This window comes from Schistocerca nitens, chromosome 5, assembly GCF_023898315.1.
Source record: "Schistocerca nitens isolate TAMUIC-IGC-003100 chromosome 5, iqSchNite1.1, whole genome shotgun sequence".
Taxonomy (NCBI): domain Eukaryota; kingdom Metazoa; phylum Arthropoda; class Insecta; order Orthoptera; family Acrididae; genus Schistocerca; species Schistocerca nitens.
Genome location: NC_064618.1, coordinates 332,752,395 through 332,764,871, shown reverse-complemented (window position 1 = coordinate 332,764,871; position 12,477 = coordinate 332,752,395).

The following is a 12,477-nucleotide window of genomic DNA, read 5'->3' as shown; positions in this document are numbered from 1 at the left end:
CAGTCTACATTTTATATCCTCTCTACTTCGACCATCATCAGTTATTTTGCTCCCTAAATAGCAAAACGCCTTTACTACTTTAAGCGTCTCCTTTCCTAATCTAATTCCCTCAGCATCACCCGAGTTAACTCGACTACAATCCATTATCCTCGTTTTGCTTTTGTTGATGTTCACCTTATATCCTCCTTTCAAGACACTGTCCATTCCGTTCAAACTGCTCTTCCAAGTCCTTTACTGTCTCTGACAGAATTACAATGTCATCGGCGAACCATAAAGTTTTTATTTCTTCTCCATGGATTTTAATACCTACTCCGAATTTTTCTTTTGTTTCCCTTACTGCTTGCTCAATATACAGATTGAATAACATCGGGGAGAGGCTATACCCCTGTCTCACTCCCTTCCCAACCACTGCTTCTCTTTCATGTCCCTCGACTCTTATAACTGCCATCTGGTTTCTGAACAAATTGTAAATGGCCTTTCGCTCTCTGTATTTTACCCCTGCCACCTTCAGAGTTTGAAAGCGAGTATTCCAGTCAACTTTGTCACAAGCTTTCTCTAAGTCTACAAATGCTAGAAACGTAGGTTTGCCTTTTCTTAATCTAGCTTCCCAGATAAGCCCTAGGGTCAGTATTCCCTCATGTGTTCCAACATTTCTACGGAATCCAAACTGATCTTCCCCGAGGTCGGCTTCTACCAGTTTTTCCATTCGTCTGTAAGGAATTCGCGTTAGTATTTTGCAGCCGTGACTTATTAAACTGATAGTCCGGTAATTTTCAGATCTGTCAGCACCTTCTTTCTTTGGGATTGGAATTATATTCTTCTTGAAGTCTGAGGTTATTTCGCCTGTCTCATACATTTTGCTCACCAGATGTAATATCGTGCTCCAAACATACATTTTCAGATATTTTTCCACAAATTACGGCCCATGTTTGATACTACTGGAATTCTCATATCCAGAAATCAAATCTATACAATTAATACAACACAAATTACAAAACACACGGTTCACGATAAACCAAATAACTTTTGACAAAAAAATTAAATAGATTAGAAAACAAACTTCACAAACTGCTGACAGAGAGCTGATTTGAACTGAAAATTTTTTAACGTTGGTTTGCATTTCTGAAGATGGCTTATACCGGTTGAAACTAGTCACCAAAACATGAGGAATAATCAGCTTTTTCAGTATCGATTGAATACTAGTGTGCTTGACGGCGCTATCGTCTACGCCTCAGCTCAAGACGTAGCTACTCTGATATACCCTAGGCAATGTTTTGTCAGAAATCAGGCAGCATGGAAAGGTCTCCATCACGTACGTAACCCGTTACGTGGAGCGCGGTTGCTGCGTCATAAAGTCAGATTCTTTCGGTGGTGTGAGTAAAGACACGGCGAGAGAATTAACGCGGATATTGCGCCACGGTGAGTTTTATTGGCGGCAGTAAACTTTATTGGAACGTCTGGCTCCTAGACGTGTGTATGCAAGCTTATTACTCTCCGCACAAGAAGGCCAACGCTAGCGATAAATTTCAATTTGGAGAGGATTCACGGCAGTGGCTTGCTGAGGCTTGGAGCATAGTATGTGAGACTAGGGCTGCACAGACAATGGCTTCCTCCGGCTTCTGCTTGTGGAAGTGCTACTTCCTATCACGATATTTGCTGAATCCTTCTTAACTGTTAACTCCTAGCAATTGCTCAAAAGGAGCAGTGGATTCACAAACTCATCTTTAACATCGCCACTGTACGCAGCTACTCGCAGCGAAGTGTACAGGATGTTTCAAAATGAATATACTGGTTTTAAAGCTTTCTAGCACATATTACATTCATCTTACGATTGTAAATAATACATCAAATGAAAGAGAAAAACAAACAATTTTTATTACAATTATTCAGTGTGAACACCGGTCACACATCGAGTCAATAGGCGAGTTGTTCCAAAACCTTGATTAATGCGTCAGGAATAACTGTTACAATAACACTGTTTCTAAAGTCGGATAGATCAGCTGGTATCGGAGGCACATACACATGATCGCGTCAGATTGTGTGTGAACGTGAACGTCATGCAAAAAATACTGTGTCAACCGATCCCTTGCGCCCAATCCACCGGTTGGATACAACGGCTTTTAAGCAGTCGCGTACAGAATTATGCGTGAGGTGGCGCACCATCTTTCTCCCAAATAAAGATGTGTTGTTCAGCTTCTTCCCATTGAGGCACGGGCTATAGCTGTAGCACATCAAGATAAGAAACGCCAGTTACACTTGACTCACGGAAAAAGAAAGCCCGCAAACTTTCAGCTCTGATATTTCTTGGGGCTAAGCGTGAGAGACTCGCACTCGTTCAATACGTTTTTCAGTCACTGTTTGTCATTCCATTCTCTTCCAATTGGCACAGGTATACAAACAAAACTGTTTGAGTTGCTCTTTCATTTGGTGTATTATTAACAATTGTATGTTGAACGTAATAAATGCTACTACGCCTTAAAACCGATATGTTCATTTTGAAACACCCTGTATATATGGCACATACTTTTCGGCTGTGCTTTCCCGCAAGCTTATGTCGTCTTGTTATATTGCAATTTAAAGAGAGATTATTGTCTTAAAAATGGTAAAGGTTGAAAATACCGCTACAGTTTTAAAGTTCTCATACCACCAGTTTCGGGGTCTTATACGCCCGTCTTCAGGTGTCCTACTGAAATAACAAGAGACGGGAGATAATGTTTACATGCCGGAATAACAAAAAAATCATTTAAAAATTTCAAAACATTTCAAAACCGCCAATCGAGATAGGTGCTGCGAAACCTATGTGAATGCGAAAGTGACACTAGACAGTGCTATGGACGACTGCCTGGGTGGAGGAATATACAGAGAACACCAGAACACTTACACTTGGTGCTGTGACCCCCGAGCGCCGCGGTGAAGGTGTACAAGGCGCGCTGCGCTACCTACGGGTACAGAGCATGGAGTAGCGGATCCGAAGGAGCAACTAAACTGGTCGCAAGAGTTTCAAAAGAGCTACCATCTGTTTGTTCATGGGGAGAAGAACGCGGGAACACTAGCCCGGCCGTTCACAATTTGAATTAGTGGTTACATTTAAAATGAAGAAAAAACAAATCATTACATAAAAAATACACGGTAATCGAGCGTTACATTCATCAGTTAAAAGAACATACACATGTGCCACCCCTGTTTACAAGCGTCTCGTTACTGACCAAAATTGAAAGTAGCGAAACCTTACAGTCTACACTGTCAAAAATTAATATGCCGATTAATAGCTAGCGGCAATAGCGCTAAAAAGACAATTACATTAAATTTCAGCCTCCAGTTGCATAAACAAAGAAACTTTACCTTGGTTTCGGCTATTTTAATTTAATTTTATATTGTGACATCTCTGAAGAAGGCTGCATTATTATAGCCGAAACCTAGGTAAAGTTTCTTTGCTTATGCAACTGGACAATGAAATTTACCATAATTACATTTTACAGTTGCTGACTCTGCTGCACCATGCTGAAAATATTCAAACTAAAAAGACACATTAAAAATAGTGTGAACTTAAAACCTGCTGTCTTAAGTCGACAACTAATCGAAGATAAGACCTGAGACGCATTTTACAGCATGAAAGACAGGTAAATTTTAAATTAGTGAGGGCACAGATCATGGCGCACCACAATAATGCGCCATACTCACAGGATAAAATGAAAAACATGCAACTTCTGTTAAGAGAGAACAATTTTACAGCTATGTAATATGAACTGGGTGGACCTTTGCAGACCTCACTATAGGAAACAGGCATATTCCGTACATTCGTTAAGCCTATTGAAGGCCACAAAAATAATGGCAAAAAAAAGCACTGACCAAATTAAAGCATATACATGTATGGCGTACAGTATCAGGAACCAGAAAGAGAAGGAAATGAGGCTGGGCGCTGCTTCAAGAAAAAGGGTAACTGCGTGCTTAAGCACAGTTTGCTCGTTCAAAATGCTGCGGATGATTTCTATCTCTTCTAAAATGTTTAAAAACGGGCCTTCATGTTGAATATGTAGAATGCTGCAATTTGTATCTATATTTGCAATGGAACGGTTACAATCCTTCAGGTGGTTAGTGAGAGCGGATTTGAAATTGTTAAGATCCTGATGCTTTCTGAACCGTATGTTAAGGAAGCGGCCAGTTTGCCATATGTATGCGGAAGGACAGTCACTACAGTGGATGCGATATTCGCCCGATTGCGCGTAGTGATTGTCTTTTCTAGTTCCGTGGTGCTTGAATAGATGCCCGACCTTATGCAGAAGGCGAGTATAGCCCCCTCTTTTCTAAGCCAATTCTGTCAGATACAACACCTACGTATGGGATCCTACAAAAAAAATTTTATAGTTATCATTATAAGTAGATGACAGGGTAATCCCCTACAGATCGTTGGAAGTGGCGTTCGATTGCATTTGCTGATGAAGAACATCGACAACATTCGGCTGGTAGCCATTAACATGTGCTATGAATTTAATGGTATCCTACTCCCGCTGGTAATTTTCTTTTGAGAGAGGGAATCTGGCCGCCCGGTAATACATAGAACGGAGATCTGTCGTTTTTTGCTGCTTTAGATGAACTGAAGAGTAATGGATATGAGAACTAGTCGAAGTTGGTTTTCTAAATGTGTTAAAGTGAACTTTACTGCTCTGTAACAAAATTTCCAGATCTAAAAATGGGAGTGTAAAGCCAGAGTGGTATCGATCGCATCCTGAACCATGGGATGCATTTTGTTAAAGTAATGTTGAAAAGGTTGCTGCTGGGCGTCAGTTCTGTTATCAGTTCATGTCATCGACGTATCTTTTGTATCAGAAAGTGTTGTGGGAGCTCTGCGCTCGTAGATAGTGCACCGCGCCTTGTACACGTTCACCTATGTAGTGCAGAATTAACCACTAGACGTCAAGAGAGGCGAAACCGCCAGAGGGGAAAAAAAGACAGTAGCAGCATAATGGTTCGGTCAGGAGGGCACAAGAACTCGAACGTGGACAATCATTTCATGTAACCGGAGCAACACCAGAGGCATTTCAACCCTTCTATATCTGCCCAAGTCGACGGTTGGTAATGTGGTTGTGAACTAGAAACGCGAAAGAACTACTTCAGTTAAACCGAGGTTAGCCAGACCTCATGCAGTGACGAACAGCAGCCGTCAAACATTGCGCATTGTAGTTGTAAAAAGTCCCATGAAGTAAGTGGAAGAAATATTCGTAAGTTCCAAAGTGTGCTACTAGCAGTCCAGCAAACACGATGAACTTCGGTAAGAATTTTAAAAGAATGTTGTGCAATGGTCCAGCACTCATCATAAGCCACATATTTTAGCAGTAAATGCTAAGCGACACTTGAGATGATGTAAAGATCGATGTGAATGGACAGTGAATGACTGGAAAGACATGTTTTCGAGAGATGAAACACGCTATATCCTGTGGCAATCGAATGCTTGGACAACGTTTGGTGTCGTTGTGTGTAGTACGAGCGGAAAAATGTGGTGGAGGTGGTGTTACGTTATGGTGGTCATTTCCGTAGTTTGGGTTTGGTCCCCTTATTGTGCTCAAGACAACACTAGATACTGAAATTTGGAACACATTTTACAGCATGGCGTACTGCGTACACTATGGGAACAGTTCGAAAACGATTATTGTTTGTATCAGCAAGACAAGGCACGCTGTTATAAAGCACCATCTGTGAGGCATGGATTGTGGACAGTAACATTCCTGAAAAAGACTGACCTGAATCGAATGGAACTGCATCGGAATGCGTTAGACATCAACTTCGTTCGTAGCCCCAGCGTTTATCGCTGCCATTATTGGTTTCGGCTCTTGAGGAAGAAGGGGCTACCATTCATTCATAGACATTAATACTTTATTGGAAGAACCTCCAAAGGCGTAGTATGTGACACTCCATACTAAATTCCACTCATGAGCGTCCAGATATTTTTGATGAGATCCTGTCATCCCCATACTTAACTGTGGTCACAAAGCCGCTGTCCCTTTCGGTTGTCTGATAAGAAGTTCTCATGCAAGATGGTCGAAATTCCGTGGAAAATAGGGGAAGACCTATAGGAGGAGATCAGTAATATTCAGCATGTACAAGAGCTAAGAGGGAGTAACCAGAATGGAAGACCAAGAGCGAAATGCTCGGTTTAGAAAGTGTGTAAAACAGGGACAGTCTTTCGCCCCTACTGTTCAATCCTTACGTCGAAGATGCAATGATGGATATAAAAGAAAGGTTGAAGAATGGAATTAAAGTTTAAGATGAAAGGAGATCAATCATAAGATTCGCTTATGATATTGCTATCCTCATTGAAAGGGAAGAAGAATTACAAGATTTGTTGAACGGAATGAACAGTCTAATATGTACAATATGTATTTAGAGTAGCTGGCCGCGGTGGTCTAGCGGTTCTGGCGCTGCAGTCCGGAACCGCGGGACTGCAACGGTTGCAGGTTCGAATCCTGCCTCGGGCATGGGTGTGTGTGATGTCCTTAGGTTAGTTAGGTTTAAGTAGTTCTAAGTTCTAGGGGACTTATGACCTAAGATGTTGAGTCCCATAGTGCTCAGAGCCATTTGAACCATTATTTAGAGTAAATTGAAGAAGGACGAAATTAATGAGAAGTAGCAGAACTGAGAACAGTGAGCCGGCCAGTGTGGCCGAGCGGTTCTGGGCGCGTCAGTCTGGAACCGCGAGACCGCTACGGTCGCAGGTTCGAATCCTGCGTCGGGCATGGATGTGTGTGATGTCCTTAGGTTAGTTGGGTTTAAGTTCTAGGGGACTGATGACCTCAGAAGTTAAGTCCCATAGTACTCAGAGCCATTTGAACCATCTGAGAACAGTGAGAAAATTTACATGGCGACTGATGGTCACAAAGGAGGTGACGTTAAGGAATTCTTCTTGCTAAGCAGCAAAATAACGGATGACAGAAGGAGCAAGGGGGATATCAAAAGCGGACTACTACTGGCACAAAGGGCATTCCTTGCCAAGAGAAGTCTACTAATACCAAACATAGGCCTTTATTTGAGGTAAAACTTACTCATAATGTACGTTTGCAGCACAGCATTGTATGGTAGTGAAACATGAACAGTGGGAAAATAGGAACAGAAGAGAACTGAAGCATTTGAAATATGGTGCTGCAGACGAATGTTGAAAATTATGCGGACTGATAAGGTAAGGGACGAGGACGTTCTGTGCAGAACCGAAGAGGAAAGGAATAACATTGATAAGAAGAAATGGCAGGATGGTAGAACATCTATTAAGAGATCAGGAAATAACTTCCATGGTACTAGAGGAATCTGTAGAGGGTAAAAAATTGTAGAGGATGACACAGATTGGATTGTATCTAATAAATAATTCAAGACGTAGATTGCAAGTGCTACTCTGAGATGAAGAGGTTGGCACAGGAGAGGAATTCGTGGAGGACCGCATCAAATCAGGCAGAAGACTGGTGTCTAATCAATGTAAACGTAGGCTTCCGCGGCCGTTGTCACAGTAAATAAAATTCTTCTGTGTTTGAGTCTGCATTATCATTTGTAAAATTCCGGCGTTTGAGCGACTGTTGCAAGGCGCCTTCCTCATGGTGTATGGCTAACAGCAGTTACCAATACACCCTGAGGAAGGAGCCCTGCAACAGTCGCCGAAACTTCGGAATTTTACAGATGACAATGCGGCCTCTAACCCAGAAGAATTTTATTGACTGATGCTCATCATTTACTGTCAGCATGCAGACTGGCGTTTGTACTATGTTGAGCCGTTTATCGGATGAGAAGATGTGCATTATACCAACAGATTTGTGTAATATACACTTCATCACACTTGGTGTGATAAAATCTGTCAAGCAATTGCTCGTTAACACAAGTGAACTCCCTGAGAAACCTATACCTACGTTAAAACGGATTTGTTCAGTGTAGATATCTTAAAAATAAACTAAGTCAATGGTTGCACAACATTCACTAATATTTTATTGTTTCAATTCTTCTAACAAACTACGAAAATTGCATCGCATTCATTTTAACGACTATCGCTATTCACATGACGATATGGATCACGTCATTCACCTTCAACATGCTTGTTTTTATGACACAGAGACTCGCGTCTCCCAGCCGCTACAGTTTATGTGGGATAATGTAACAATCTTAATTATCATGTTTTCTTTAAATTGAACAAGTAATTCAAGTGATATTGGAGTATTCGCTGCACTGAAATACAATTACAGTTTACGACGAATGTTGGAGTACATATTGATGATTATTTAGTGGATTTATTAACCAGACTACAGAAAAGATACTAAATTGAGGAAAGTCTTACTACACAACATGATAGACTCTGAACAATTTTTATTAAAATAAGCGTCCTTACATTGTCATGTAATAGTAACCAAGAAATATGAACTCAAGTCAAGTGATAACCATGAGAGCATACGTTTATAACATGCCAACGTGTGACGTATAGAAAATCGGAAGGAGGTGCTCTAAAACTGCTATCAAATGATCAACAATGATTCAGAAAAAAATATACACTCCTGCACCTACATTTATACTCTGAGCAATACCTGAGTAATATCTTGCTTTTAGGACCAGATGAAAGAATCAAAAGATGTCAGAAAAATTTCACTATGTATCTGAATCCTAATAACAGATTTGGCCTTAGATAGTGAGAGAATTGAAGACAATATCCAGCCTAAGACTTAAGACTCGAAATTATGAAAGTCGCCACACTTCAAACACAGGTGAGTTCAGTTAAAGAAACTTTAACGTTCAAATGAAAATAAAGCATCTGACGAAATGTTCAGAATAAAACTACAAGGAACTTGAAAGCATCATTGAAGTCTAAACTTTAAGACGCTGGACTAGTATCGGTTCTCATATGTGTGTTGTAACATTCAGTTAGTGCAATGTATCTCCTGAAGGTCTTCACATTAATTCAGTGTTTCATAAATTATACAAGGCTGGTTCTCATAAGGTCACCGACAAGGGGATTTTTATTATAAGCGGCGATCTAAAAGATTCCTTTCGAAGACCATGCAGTCCTGGATCGTTATGCCATTCACGCAAAATAAACGAGAGTTTTGAGGTAACCATCCCACCGACACACAAGATTTGGTAAAACACCGTGTCCTGGAGCGTGAAGAAGTCCGTAACTCCCTGGTCCGCCTGGTACACACCCTCCCCCAACAGGAATCGTCGATACTTTAAGGCCATTTTTTAACGTGCCGAAGGTGTGATAATCGCATGTGGAGAGATCAGGACTACATAGCGGGTGCTCGAGTGTCACCCACTTGAGCAGACGTAAATTCATCATTACGACATTTCTGATATGGGGACGTGCGTTAATATGAAGCATCCCATGTGGTGGGGTGGCTATCGACAGATATGCTACCCCATACGCATTTTTCATTCTTAGAAGAATGTGTTCAAATGTGTTTGAAATCTTATTGGACTTAACTGCTAAGGTCATCAGTCCCTAAGCTTACACACTACTTAACCTAAATTATCCTAAGGACAAACACACACACCCATGCCCGAGGGAGGACTCGAACTTCCGCCGGGACCAGCCGCACAGTCCATGACTCCAGCGCCTTACACCGCTCGCCGGCCGGAGTGGCCGTGCGGTTCTAGGCGCTACAGTCTGGAGCCGAGTGACCGCTACGGTCGCAAGTTCGAATCCTGCCTCAGGTATGAGTGTGTGCGATGTCCTTAGATTAGTTAGGTTCAATTAGTTCGAAGTTCTAGGCGACTGATGACCTCAGAAGTTAAGTCGCATAATACTCAGAGCCATTTGAACCAAGCCTTACACCGCTCGGCTAATACCGCGCGGCTTAGGTGGAAGGTGGATGTTTACCACCGTTTGCCCATTGGCAACCAGAAGAATAATAACAGCACGCTCGTCCCGTTTGTACGCATTTGGTAATAACGTCGCCGTAATTCATGTTCCCGCATTTTCGCACGTACGTTGGAAAGACACGACTGCCACACAAATCCCTTGCCTGCATGTTTGTATATCTGCATCGGTGTTGCGTCACGTTGAGGATGCGCTGCAGCAACGCAATCAAATCGAAGCTTTTTGATTCCCCCTTATATGCTTTCTTTCTCGGGCCTTGTTCTACAGCTCGAGTTTGGAACGAAAGTCTGCCTCAAGGTGGCTGATCGACCAATGATATCTAAGTTTATAGTAATTTCTCTGATTTCTACTTACTAAAATCTTTCTATTTACTAAAATCTAAAATTTAGTTACCAGTATACATTCACTACATAACTTATGGGGGGAACATGAGATACTTACGGACAATAATACACATATCAAAAATACACTACTGGCCATTCAAATTGATACACCAAGAAGAAATGCAGATGGTAAACGGGTATTCATTGGACAAATATATTATACTAGATCTGACATGTGATTACATTTTCACACAATTTCGGTGCATAGATCCTGAGAAATCAGTACCCAGAACAACCACCTCTGGCCGTAATAACAGAGCTTGGATGGCGTGTACAGGTACAGCTGCCCATGCAGCTTCAACACGATACCACAGTTCATCAAGAGTAGTGACTGGCGTACTGTGACGAGCCAGTTGCTCGGCCACCACTGACCAGACGTTTTCAATTGGTGAGAGATCTGGAGAATGTGCTGACCAGGGCAGCAGTCAAACATTTTCTGTATCCAGAAAGGCCCGTAGAGGACCTGCAATATTCGGTCGTGCATTATCCTGCTGAAATGTAGGGTTTCGCTGGGATCGAATGAATGGTAGACCCACGGGTCGTAACACATCTGCCCGCATCTCGTGGTCGTGCGGTAGCGTTCTCGCTTCCCACGCCCGGGTTCCCGGGTTCGATTTCCGGCGGGGTCAGGGATTTTCTCTGCCACGTGATTGCTGGGTGTTGTGTGCTGTCCTTAGGTTAGCTAGGTTTAAGTAGTTCTAAGTTCTAGAGGACTTATGACCACAGCAGTTGAGTCCCATAGTGCTCAGAGCCATTTTTTTCGTAACACATCTGAAATGTAACGTCCACTGTTCAAAGTTCCGTCAATGCGAACAAGAGGTGGCCGAGACGTGTAACCAATGGCACCCTATACCATCACGCCGGGTGATACGCCAGTATGGCGATGATGAATACACGCTTCCAATGTTCGTTCACCGCGATGTCGCCAAGCACGGATGCGACCATCATGATGCTGTAAACAGAACCTGGATTCATCCGAAAAAAATGAAGTTTTGCAATTCGTGCACCCAGGTTCTTCATTGACTACACCGTCGCAGGCGCTCCTGTCTGTGATGCAGCGTCAAGGGTAACCGCAGCCATGGTCTCCGAGCTGATAGTCCATGCTGCAGCAAACGTCGTCGAGCTGTTCGTGAAGATGGTTGTTGTCTTGCAAACGTCCCCATCTGTTGACTCAGGGATCGAGACGTCGCTGCACGATCCGTTACAGCCATGCGGATAAGATACCTGTCATCTCGACTGCTAGTGATACGAGGCCGTTGAGATCCAGCACGGCGTTCCGTATTACCATCCTGAACGCACCGATTCCATATTCTGCTATCAGTCATTGGATCTCGACCAACGCGAGCAGCAATGTCGTGATACGACAAACCGCAATCGCGATAGGCTACAATACGACCTTTATCAAAGTCGGAAACGTGATGGTACGCATTTCTCCTCCTTACACGAGGCATCACAACAACATTTCACCAGGCAACGCCGGTCAACTGCTGTTTGTGTATGAGAAATCGGTTGGAAACTTTCCTCATGTCAGCACGTTGTAGGTGTCGCCACCGGCGCCAACCTTGTGTGAATGATGTGAAAAGCTGATCATGTGCATATCACAGCATCTTCTACCTGTCGGTTAAATGTCGCGTCCGTAGCACGACACCTTCGTGGTGTAGCAATTTTAATGGCCAGTAGTGTTTTGCATCACCCCGGTTCCCAGAACTCCTGAAGATAGACATTGACTGCGGCTTTTGTATCACAGACACAGTTCCTTTAACTGTTCAGAGATGTCACTAAACCTGCCCAAAAGCCGACCGCTGTGGCCGAGCACTTCTAAGCGCTTCAGTCCGGAACCGCGCTGCTGCTACGGTCGGAAGTTCAAATCCTGCCTTGAGCATGGATGTGTGTCATGTCAGTAGGTTAGTTAGGTTTAAGTACTTCCAAGTCTAGTGGACTGATGACCTCAGAAGTTAAGTCCCATAGTGCCCAGAGCCATTTGAACCATTTTGACCCTGCCAGCAACGCCACCATGTTGAATAATGCTTTTCGTGCAGCCACAGGACGTCGTGTTACGACTTAAACTGTGCACAACAGGTTGAGTGATGCGCAACTTCAGTCCCGACGTCCATGGCGAGGTCCATCTTGGCAAACACGACACCATGCAATGTGGTACAGATGGGCCCAGCAACATGCCGAATGGACCGCTCAGGATTGGCATCACGTTCTCTTCGCCGATCAGTACCGCATATGCCTTCAACCAGACTATAG